Genomic DNA, 11,098 nt, shown 5'->3' with positions numbered 1-11,098 from the left:
GTACCCATGATGATTTACAACTAAATATCACAGTTTTTTCCATATGATTTACTAGTGATTAAGAACACAAATTATCATTTAAAATAATAACAAATATCTGCAGTTGCCAAAAATGTTTTTTTTACTTAGTAATAGTTGATAGATATGAGGTCACTATCCAATTTCAAATTCTTATCAGGCTGCCAATTTCTCCAAGTGGAATGTTTACATCAGGACTACATGCCTACAGGCAGCATGGTGACGTCATCCGCTGTTTAAATGTGTGTGAAACCAGCTGGTAAGGAAAAGAGATGATGAAATAATGGCTGTTTTGTGAGGCCAGGAACGCTGAGCCGACACTTCTACACTGTGGACAGGGAGGTTTTATCTTCATTGAGTCTTGGACAGCGAGGTAGAGATTGTGGTTACTCCTTTCGGTACAGAATTATTGAACATCTGCAGTACCAGCTACCCAGGTAAATTCAAAAGTGAGACGACAGTGAAATATACATGTAAATATACATAGATGAATGGGACCTCTGTATGAACTTCCACTGAAGGAGGATAGTGTATCTTTTTCGCTCGGGTTTATCTTGTAACTTGTCCTGTAATGGGTGCCAAGCGAGTAGCAGAGGAAATAAACACTCATAACGTTTTTTGAACAACAGCTGTGCAATCGAAGCACTGGATAAGGGATTTTCTGTTACAGTACAACATAAAAAGTCGGAGTCTAAGTTACACCAGAAATAGGACCTGAAAATCATACAGAAGCAATGATGGCCAGCATTCATTCACTGGAGATGACTTCATGTCCTCTTGAGTCCTTCTCCCCCAGGTCAAAAAAGGAAGATCATCCTGGAGTCATTTTGGAGTCATCTGATGACTTCAGCTGGGCTATTCCTGTAATTATCTAGGGAAGTCATCACAGGCCATCCCGAAGTATGTGTATAGGGCGAAATATTTATATGAGAAGACTCTAAAGTCATCAGAGAAACTAATCCATGATTAGTTCGTGATTACTTCAGAGGAAAACATGCGAAGATCTTTTACTACTACAGGATGATCCTAGAATGATTTGGGGATTAAGCTGTATTACTCTAGGATGGATTCCTGATTACTTCAGTGGAAAACCAGTGATGATCCTTTACTACTGTGGGATGATCCCATGATGATTTCAGGATTAGGCTGTATTACGCCAGGATGATTTTATGAGTATTTCATGATGGGACTGTATTAATACCGAATGATTTGAGATGAGTGCAGAATGAGGCTGTACTACTCAAGGATAATCCCATGATACCTTTAGTATGGGACTGTACTAATTGATGACAGTCTGAGGATGTATTACCCTACGATTGGTTCTGACTGCATCACTGCAAGGCGATTTCGGTAGGGGAATGTGTTTTTCTAGGATGATCTTGAGTAGTAATGGATAAATCTTGTTGGACGTATCCAGGAAGTTAAGAAATCAATAGTTTTATTAGTTTGTTGGAAGAGCAGATTACCGCTATAAAAACAAACATTGGCAAAGCCAATGGGTCTCACATTTGCAACCAAATGGGCTTGCCAATGTTTTTTGCCAATGGTCTGCAGTACTGGGAAAAACAGAAAAATCTGAAATGAAATGATGAGCGTGCCAATGTCATGTGTGCAAATCATAATAATATGGTGACCAAGAAGCATGACATATGCATGCTTGCATCATCATGCATGCTTGTCGATACTGCATGAAACGGCCAGTGTTTTATTTAAAGTTATGTTTAGAATTGCAAGATGAGAACTCCACTTGGAGGGAAGGTAAAAATCAAAATATGTTGTAAAAAGCTGTTGAAAACACAGCTGGCCAGCCAGCAAATAGGAGCTACTATGCCATTAAAAAAAAGTGATTTTTTTTTAACAACTGTGGCAGGAGGAGAGCAATGGAAGAACGGATGATAGGAGTCGTAAATGGCCAATGCGTAGTGGGAAGAGTGGCAACAGAGGAGCTTGAGGCAGGGGAATAAATAAAAAGCAAAATCAAATAGGGATGAGAAGCAAGGAATAAATAAGCTGTGGGTAGTGGAAGAGGGGCAACATGCAGCACCTGATGAATGGCTGTAAATCAGATGAAGAGCAGTAAGTGAGGAAAAGAGCAAGAAAACATGCATCCTACTGTAGTGCTAAAAAAACAACCATTGGAAAAACCAATAGATCTGGCCTATGCGAGAGCTGTTGGCTTTGCCAGTAGGTTTTAGCCATGCTGTACATCAGCTTGGCAGCTGCTCAGCAAGTCTAAAAGTTAGTGGTATGGAGTGAAGTGAAGTAGAGTGTTGTGGAGTAGAGTGAGGTGTTATGAAGTGGCTTCAAAAGTTGTGGGGTGGTGTTGAGTAGGGTGGAGTATCGTAGACTGGAGTGGCATAGTGTTGTGGTAAAGTAATTTGGAGTGAAGTGGTTTAGAGTTAAGTTGGGGTAGAGTGCAGTGACATGGTGCAGTATATAGAGTAGAGTGGCACAGAGTGCACAGGTGTGGAGTAGATTGTTTCAGAGTAGAGTGAAGGGACGCAGGGTGGAGTATTGCAAGGTACAGTAGAGTGGCTGAGAGTGTACTGGCTTGGAGTCTTGGGTGGTATAGAGTGCAGCAGTGAAGAATGCATAGTAAAGCTGAATGCATTGACATAGAGGAGTAGAGTACAAAGGCGTTGAGTGAAGTGGCATAAAGTGGAATGGCATACAGTGCTGTGGTGCACAGTAGATTAGAGTGGTATAGATTCAGTGTCCCAGAGTAGAGTGGTGCAGAGTAGAGTGGCGGAGAGTGCAGTGTTGCAGACTACAGTTTCTTAGAGTGCAGTGGTGTAGGGTACAGTGGCATAGATTGCAGTGGCGTAGAGTTCAGTGGCTTAGAGTGAAGTGGCATACAGTGTAGTAGTGTAGAGTACAGAGTTGTAGAGTGTTGCAAAGTAGTGGATAGTGCTGTACAGTGGCATACAGTGTACTGGTTGTGGGTAAAGTGGTGTAGAATGTATTGGCGTAGTGTTCAGTGTTGTACAGTGCAGTTGCATAGGGAGGAGTGGAATAGTGAAGAGTGGAATACAGTGGTGTAGGGTACAGTGGCATAGAGTAGAATGTTTTGGTGTAGAGTGCAGTGGTGCAGAGCAGATTAGAATGGCTTAGAGTGAATTGGCATAGTGTGTGGTGGCATTGAATGAAGCGGTGCAGGGTGAAGTGGTGCATGATAAAGTGAAGTGGTATAGTGTGGAGTGATACGGAGTAGAGTGGAGTTCAGTGGCATAGAGTAGAATAAAACAGTTTCGTGGCAGAGTGTAGAATAGACTGTTGTAAAGTGCAGCGATGTATAGTGGATTGGCACATAGTGCAGTGGAATGGAGGAATTCTGAGTAGGATAGAGTGGTGTAGAGTACAGTGGCATAGAGTGCTGCAGAATAGAGTATAATGGTGTTGAGAGCAGGAGTGCAGAGTAAATTAGTTCTAGAGTACAGTGACATAAAGGCGGTCATTACACCATTGGTGGTAAAAGGTGCTTACCGCCGTGCAGAAGACCGCCAACACACGGTCGCGGAATTCCGCCACAGCTATTATGACCCACATCTCAGAATCCGCCAAAAGTCAGACACCCACACAAGTCCGCCACACCAAAGGTCAGTGATAAACTGGCGAAAACAAAACTTTGAAAAAGATATTCATAGTACTTTTCCTTCAGAGTGCCCTCGGCCAGCTCTCAAGGGAAAAGTTGCGGATACTCCTGAATTAGAGCCGCATATGATTACGTTTCTTTAAAAAAATTCAAAAGACCCGAAGAAGGGTATTGACAGTGCCTGGCGTGGATGCCAGGATAAACTTCTAGATATGGCTGGTCCTCTAACCAAGATCCTGGACCTTGCAGCCAATGCCAAAGAATCCCAGGAACCCACTGATCCAGACACCTGGTTGCAGTGGTTACAAAGACCCATTTGCTTACTGGGCAATGCTAATTGTTCAAAGTCCATGGAACGCAGGAAGTCGTTTTTGTTACGCATTGACCCCAAGCTTGCAGAACTGGCTTCAGCTGATGCTAGGTCGGCTGCTAAAGGCCTTTTGTTCTGCAACAAATTTGTGAAAAATCTTGCCAAATACGTGGCTACGTTTTCAGCTCTAGACAAGGCCCGGACTTCAATTAAAAAAGTGTTTAACAGTGGCCTTTTTCAAAGGGCTGGACGTTTCAGAGGTCGTTCGTCAAGCCGTTTCTCCTCCCAGGCCTCTCGTCCCTACCAAAGAAACCGTGGCAATTCCAACTTCCAAGCCTCCTCCAACTTCTATCCAAACAGAGGTCGTGGTTACAGGGGTCGCAACCCCAGAGGACCTCACAGGAGAGGATGCTACAACCAGGATTCATCTCAAACAGGTAAATCTAATCTCTTTCAAAGATGTTGTCTTGGGGGAAGAGTAAAACTATTTATACAAAATTGGCTGTTGATTACACAAGATGCTTGGGTGTTAGACACAATTCCAGGCTATCGTCTAGAGTTTTACTCACAACCCCAACAGTCCGAGATCCCGCCTCCTCTCCATTTTTCCCAACTAGAGATGCATTTCATAGATCGGGAGTTAGGGACTTTTCTCCAAAAAGGGGCAATTGTCGAATCATGCCCTCACCCAAGAGGTTTTATAAGTACAATATTTCTGGTTCAGAAGAATGGAGGGGGGGTCTTGTTTACTCCTCAACCTGAAACTTTTCAATTCTTGGATAGTCTATCGACATTTCAAGATGGAGGGTATCCATCTTCTCAGGGATCTCCTACGGGAAGGAGACTGGATGGTCCGTCTGGATCTCAAAGGTGCATATTTGACCATTCCAATTTTTGCCCCACATCACAGATTCCTTCAGTTTCTTTGCAAGAACCGATGTTACGAGTTTTCCGTCCTTCCCTTCGGCCTTTCCTCGGCCCCTTGGTGCTTCACAAAAGTCAAGCGACCTGTGATGCAATGGCTACAAGAGAAAGGAGTTCGCTTGATAATCTATCTAGATGACATTATCATTGTGGCTCAAGAGGAGCAGCTGGCCTGTCTCCATCTTTCATGGACCATTCAGCTCCTGCAGGATCTAGGATTCATAATCAACGCAGAGAAATCTCAGCTTCATCCTGTACAGAATATAGAATTCTTAGGGTTCAGGATGGACTCCACAGCCACTCTGTTGAAGTTACCGCTAACCAAAAGACTGGCTATCAAGAAAGAGTTGAAGAAAGCTGTGGCTGCTCATTCGATTTCCTTGAGGGTTCTTGCCCACCTGGTGGGCCTCCTAGCATCATCTATTCAAGCCATTTTTCCGGGACCCCTGCATTATCGTGCTCTTCAAAAGTTGAAGATCCTTCACCTTGCAAAGGTCTGACGTATTCCGAATTGATTGTCTTGTCTCACGAAGCCCAGACAGAACTTCAGTGGTGGCTGAATCATATGGACAGCTGGAATGGCAGGGCAATTTTCACCTCAGTTCTGGAAGTGATCATAGAATCAGATGCAGAATCAGATGCCAGCAGATGTGGCTGGGGTGCCAGATGTGGCCATATAGAGACGGGGGGTCGTTGGTCCCCGGAAGAACTTCAGATGCATATCAACTGCTTAGAACTTCTGGCTGGTTTGTTTGCAGTGAAAACGTTGTCCCCATCCAAATCGAAATGCTGTATTCTCCTGAAAATGGACAATATTTCAGCAGTTCAATACATCAACAAACTGGGGGGAACCCGGTCCAGGATGCTGGCAAGGGCTTGCCAAGGAATTCTGGCATTTTTGTCTAGAACATCAGATTTTGGTATCAGTGGAATATATTCTGGGGAAGGTGAATATAGTAGCAGACTGGAATTCCAGGCACCTGAGGGATTCCAGCGATCGGCGTCTTCACCCCAGGATATTTCAATTTTTGAATCATCTCGAGGGTCTGTGCAAGATAGATCTGTTTGCTTCCCGACTGAATGCACATCTTCCGCTCTTTTTCAGTTGGAGATCTGATCCCAATGCCCTCAGCTCAGATTCTTTTCTCCAGAATTGGACGGCGGACGTACATTTCGCGTTTCCCCCATTTTGCATGATCCATCGAGTTCTCTCGCAAGTAATTCGTCAGAGAGCAGAATTGATTCTGGAAACCCCATACTGGAAAGCCCAATCTTGGTTTCCAGTGGCACTGACTTTATGTTGTGCTGCCCCCGTTCAAATCCTCTCTTCGTGGGACCTATTGATGGATCCCATGTGGAATCCGCACCCTCTGACTCTGGAGGAACAGTAGGTACTCATGGCCTGGAGGATTTCAGGGGACCCTCTCAAGGTCCTGAATTTTCAGAAGACACTAGATTCTTTCGCAATACTTGGCAACTAGTAAACATAAACAATATGCCTCCGCTTGGAGGAGATGGTTGGATTGGTGCGGTCAAAGGAGTGTGGATTCCTTGGGGGCCTCAGTCCAAATGATAGCCAATTTCTTTTCTCATGTTGCAGCGCAGGGACTGGCATACAGGACAGTTAATAATTTTAGATCTGTCATCTCAGCTTAACATCCTCACATTGAGGGTAAACCTGTGGGTGAGCACCTCTTGATTTGTAATCTTTTGCACGGTGTTTGTATGGTTCGTACCCCTCGCCCAAAATATTCATCTCTCTGGGATGTCAATGTTATATTAAAATTCTTGGTGGCTTGTCCGGCCAATGAAGGTCTTTCAAGAAAGCAGTTGTCAGCAAAATTAACCATGTTACTTTGTTTACTTTCTTGCAGAAGAGTTTCTGATGTCAAAGCCTTGGACATTACAGGTAGAGTTTTTACTCCTACGGGTGTATCTTTTCGTATCTCTAAACGTACGAAGTCTATTTCTAAATGTATTAGCTACCCGGCTTTCAGAGATAATTCCAAATTATGTGTGGTAAATTGTCTAAAAGTTTACGAAGATGTCACGAGAGAATTGCGAGGAAATGTAAATGGACAACTGTTAATTTCCTTGTAGAAACCTTCTGGCCCAGTTTCCTCTGCAACTCTCGCGAGATGGGTCAGATGGTTGTTGCAAGAAGCAGGAATAGATATCTCCATATTTGGAGCTCATTCTGTTCATGGAGCTATGCCTTTTAGAGCTTTCCAGTCAGGGTCAAGATTGGAAGATATAATGACAGTAGCTGACTGGTCATCAGACTCTACGTTTAAATTGTTCTATCAGAAACCAATTGTTGATGTTGCTTCTAATACGATCATCGCTCAGCTTTAAAATAGCATAATCCGAAGCCTCCTGTCCTGACATAGAATCAAAAATGTTCTAGCTGTTGCAACAAGAATTTTCAATTCTATTAAGGACACGGAGGCGATGATTATCCGGCCCGGGAGTATTTAATTATAAATTCAAAATGTATGTTGTCCCACCCTGTACTATTATGGTATAATAAGTGAAGATGTTAGCACTTTATTCTTTTTCTTTATAGACGAGAAACCAACCTGAAGGATGTTGGACCAATCTTTTAAAAGTCGGAAGAGGTTGATTCGTTCCTGCACCGTTGTGCCAGTTCTTCCAAGTTCCAGTTTCAGGAAGAAGTTGTTCTAGGACTCAGGCTTGCAAAATGGGTTGTTAGTTCTCTTGCCATGGATGTGCAAAGAAAGAGGAAGGATTTTGCATGCTTTGTGCATATAAGAGATAATGGAGCCTGATTGGAGGATCATTACAAGGCTAGTGTTAATGGGAAATGTAGTTTCTGTTTTATCATTATTTTCTTTTGGCTGCTGTGTGTTGCAGTGAAGATAGAGATAAGCATAATGCTCACCTCCGTGTCGTTAATAGAATTGAAAATTCTTGTCGCAACAGCTAGACATGTTTTGACTTTTTACCTACCACACATTACTTACTGTGACTTGCAGTTCTTCTGTTAGGCACCCAAAACCCCATGATGTCATAAGCGTTTGAGAATAAAATGTAAATGCCGCCTAAAACGAGATAGCTGTATTTACCAAAGACCAAAATCTGATGTTTTTTAAGCACAGCAATATGTTTCCTAACTTAAGTTCATAGGCAAGTCCGAGAACAAAATAGCAATTGGTACTTGATGGAATAATGCACCACCACCAAAAGAATATGCCACCCTGGAGCCAGTATGAACCTACCTGGTGCCTCTTGCTTTATTTATGTGGTACATAACTCTGCCAATGACCCCTAATATACTTATTAGGTAAGGTATTATGCCATAAGGTATATGTACATGGAGTTTACTAGACCCTTTATAGTTCACATAGTAAAAACACACTTATATTACTTTAAAATTCTGTACAAATATAATGTCGAGCCTTGGTTCCACTGCATGATTCAAAATGCAGCTTAACAAGTGCACAGGTATGCTGCAGTCACCTTTCCTCCCAGGTACCTGATCTTCATTTAATTTTTGCGGTTTTCCATACAGCAAACTTAACCCAAAGGTACTGGGACACTTTACATGAGCACCATTTACATGAAACAAGGTTACAGTTAGGTTTGGATATAACACCACAGACTCTCCCTCTAATGATCTGTCTTAGATGCTCTCACACCATCTTTAGTTGCTGGCCTGATAGTGCAAAGAATCAAAATGGAATGCACTTGCCCAGGCATTGGTTGTTACAGTGCTTCTGGGAGATTCTTTGATGGTTATTTGCATATTTTAGCTGTTCTTCAATGGTGGCCTGGCTGTTGGCGCAGAGCTCAAATTCTTATTTTTACAGGTTCAATGGTTACTACACTTCACATTCAGTCACCTCTCATGGCCCCTGGGGCATGGTTCAAGAATTCAAACCTAATGTATTGCACCTCTTGAACGAGTTTGCTGTGTCTTGCCATCTATGTAGGACCATGGCTATGATTTGAATATGGCTAATATTAGTAACACATTTCTATACCACACATCACAGCCTTAATTGTTGCTCACCATTTTAAATAATATTTATCTCTGTTACTCAATCCATATGTTCTGATTTTGTCCACCTTCTACTGAAGGGATTAGTCAACAGGCTAGAATTAAACAAGTAACTTGTAATTGCTCACAGTTCTCTGCAGCAGACATTCAGTCCACTGAGCTACCTTAGAACAAAAAATGAGGCAAACACCTTGGAGATATTTGAATGCTGGTCGGGTGCTCAGCAGTCTGCTATTTTCTAGTAAATACTAGAATGCTATTTTCTATACGATACAGGGTCGTTTAAGTGCTGCTTAAGTTTCAAATCAGCTGCAAACTATGCTTTTCTTGATGACACTTTTCTACTGAGATCAAATTTAAAGTACTTCTGACAGATCAATAGAGTTGTTAATCCCTTAAGAATTTTGTTACTCCTTATCTGGACCTGCTCTACAAATTTCAATACAAATTACATTGTAAGCAGCAAGGCACGTTGTTCCTCTTTATAGTCCTATTAATGTGCTTAAATGTACTTATGTGGATACTTAATCCTGTCTCTAATGTGAAATTCATCCACTATCCAAATGGTTTTGGTTGAGCAGTAGTAGGAAAACAATAATCAGGAATAATGTGACTGGTTGAACCTTTCTAACAAAAAAAGTGAACCAAAATAGTTGCTGTTGTCATTAAATAAACAGCAAATCATCTGTAAATCATCAGCAACAATTTCACTTTGTTAGTCCTTGAGAAGTAATCAGGTACTCATTTTCAAATCATCAGAAATAATCTAATTAAGTAAAGTCATTGGATACTCATTTCAAAGTCATCCTCAAATCATCAGAAACAATCCCAGCTTCTGAAGTAATCAGATGGTCGTTTTCAGGTCATCCTCAAATCATCAAACAAACTTGCTGATGACTTCAAGAGCTTGATGATGCCTGATGATGTGAAAATGACTTCTAGTGTAGTTGGATGATCATCCAATGACTCTGGGATGTCTTTTAAAGTAATCCTGTTTGACTAGGGCCCCTGGGTTATCGCTTATAAAGTGTTCCTAGCTGTGCCTCTTCATACACTGATTGTCTAAAGGCACTGGAGGTGAATATTTACATTATGAAAAAAGTAATGAACATTTCACATATTTGTTTTTCTCTACTTTGAAATGGCCACCTGCGTGATCACAAAAAGCCATAGTGAAATCTAAGCAACTACATAGAACTAATTCAAAATGAACCAGAAATAGTGCATTTGCCCATCTTTGTTCATTAGAACCATTTCATATCTTTAAAATATCACCATTCACATTCAGAGGTACTTTGCACTTTGCCAGGACAAGGACAGCACCGGATTTCCCCCTTTGCCCCTCTTTTCTATTTCTCAGCTCTCTGTCCCTGGCAGCCACTCAGAATCTCTGCATAAGGCCTCTTGTTTTTTCACAGAGGCACACTCAATAAATCAATCAATCAGTCAGGGATTTGTAAAGCGCACTACTCACCCGGAAGGTCTCAAGGCGCTGGGGGGGGGGGGAGCTACTGGTCGAAAAACCAGGTCTTAAGGTGTTTCCTGAAAGATAGAAGGTCATCGGTCAGGCGGAGGTGGAGTGGTAGGGAGTTCCAGGTCTTTGTGGCAAGGTAGGAGAATGATCTTCCTCTGGTGTTCGTGCGGCTGATGCGAGGAATGTAGGCGAGGGCGTGGTTGGCGGAGCAAAGGTTGGGGGTCGGGGTGTGAAAGGTGAGTCTGTCGTTGAGGTAGGTCGGACCCTTGTTGTGGAGGGCCTTGTGTGCGTGGATGAGGATTTTGAAAGTGATCCTCTTCGATACTGGTAGCCAATGTAGGTCTCTGAGATGGGGTGAGATGTGGTCGCAGCATGGAATGTCCAGAATGAGGTGTGTGGATGCGTTCTGGATTCTTTGCAGTTTTGTCTGAAGTTTGTTTGTTATTCCTGCGTATAGGGCGTTTCCGTAATCCAATCAGATACTGACCAAGGCATGGGTGACGGTCTTCCTGGTTTCGATGGGAATCCACTTGAAGATTCTGCGGAGCAGGCGGAGGGTGTAGTAACAGGAAGAGGAGATGGCATTGACCTGGCACCTGCTGAGTCATGCTGAGTGTGGAATCCAAGATGACGCCCAGGTTGCGAGCGTGGGTGGTGGGTGAGGGTGCGGATCCTAGGGAGGTGGGCCACCAAGAGTCGTTCCAGGCTGAGGAGTTGGTGCCGAAGATGAGTAATTCTGTCTTGTCTGTGTTTAGCCTT

The sequence above is a fragment of the Pleurodeles waltl genome, chromosome 1_2, assembly GCF_031143425.1.
Source record: "Pleurodeles waltl isolate 20211129_DDA chromosome 1_2, aPleWal1.hap1.20221129, whole genome shotgun sequence".
Taxonomy (NCBI): Eukaryota; Metazoa; Chordata; class Amphibia; order Caudata; family Salamandridae; genus Pleurodeles; species Pleurodeles waltl.
Note: the sequence above shows the minus strand (reverse complement) of the source record.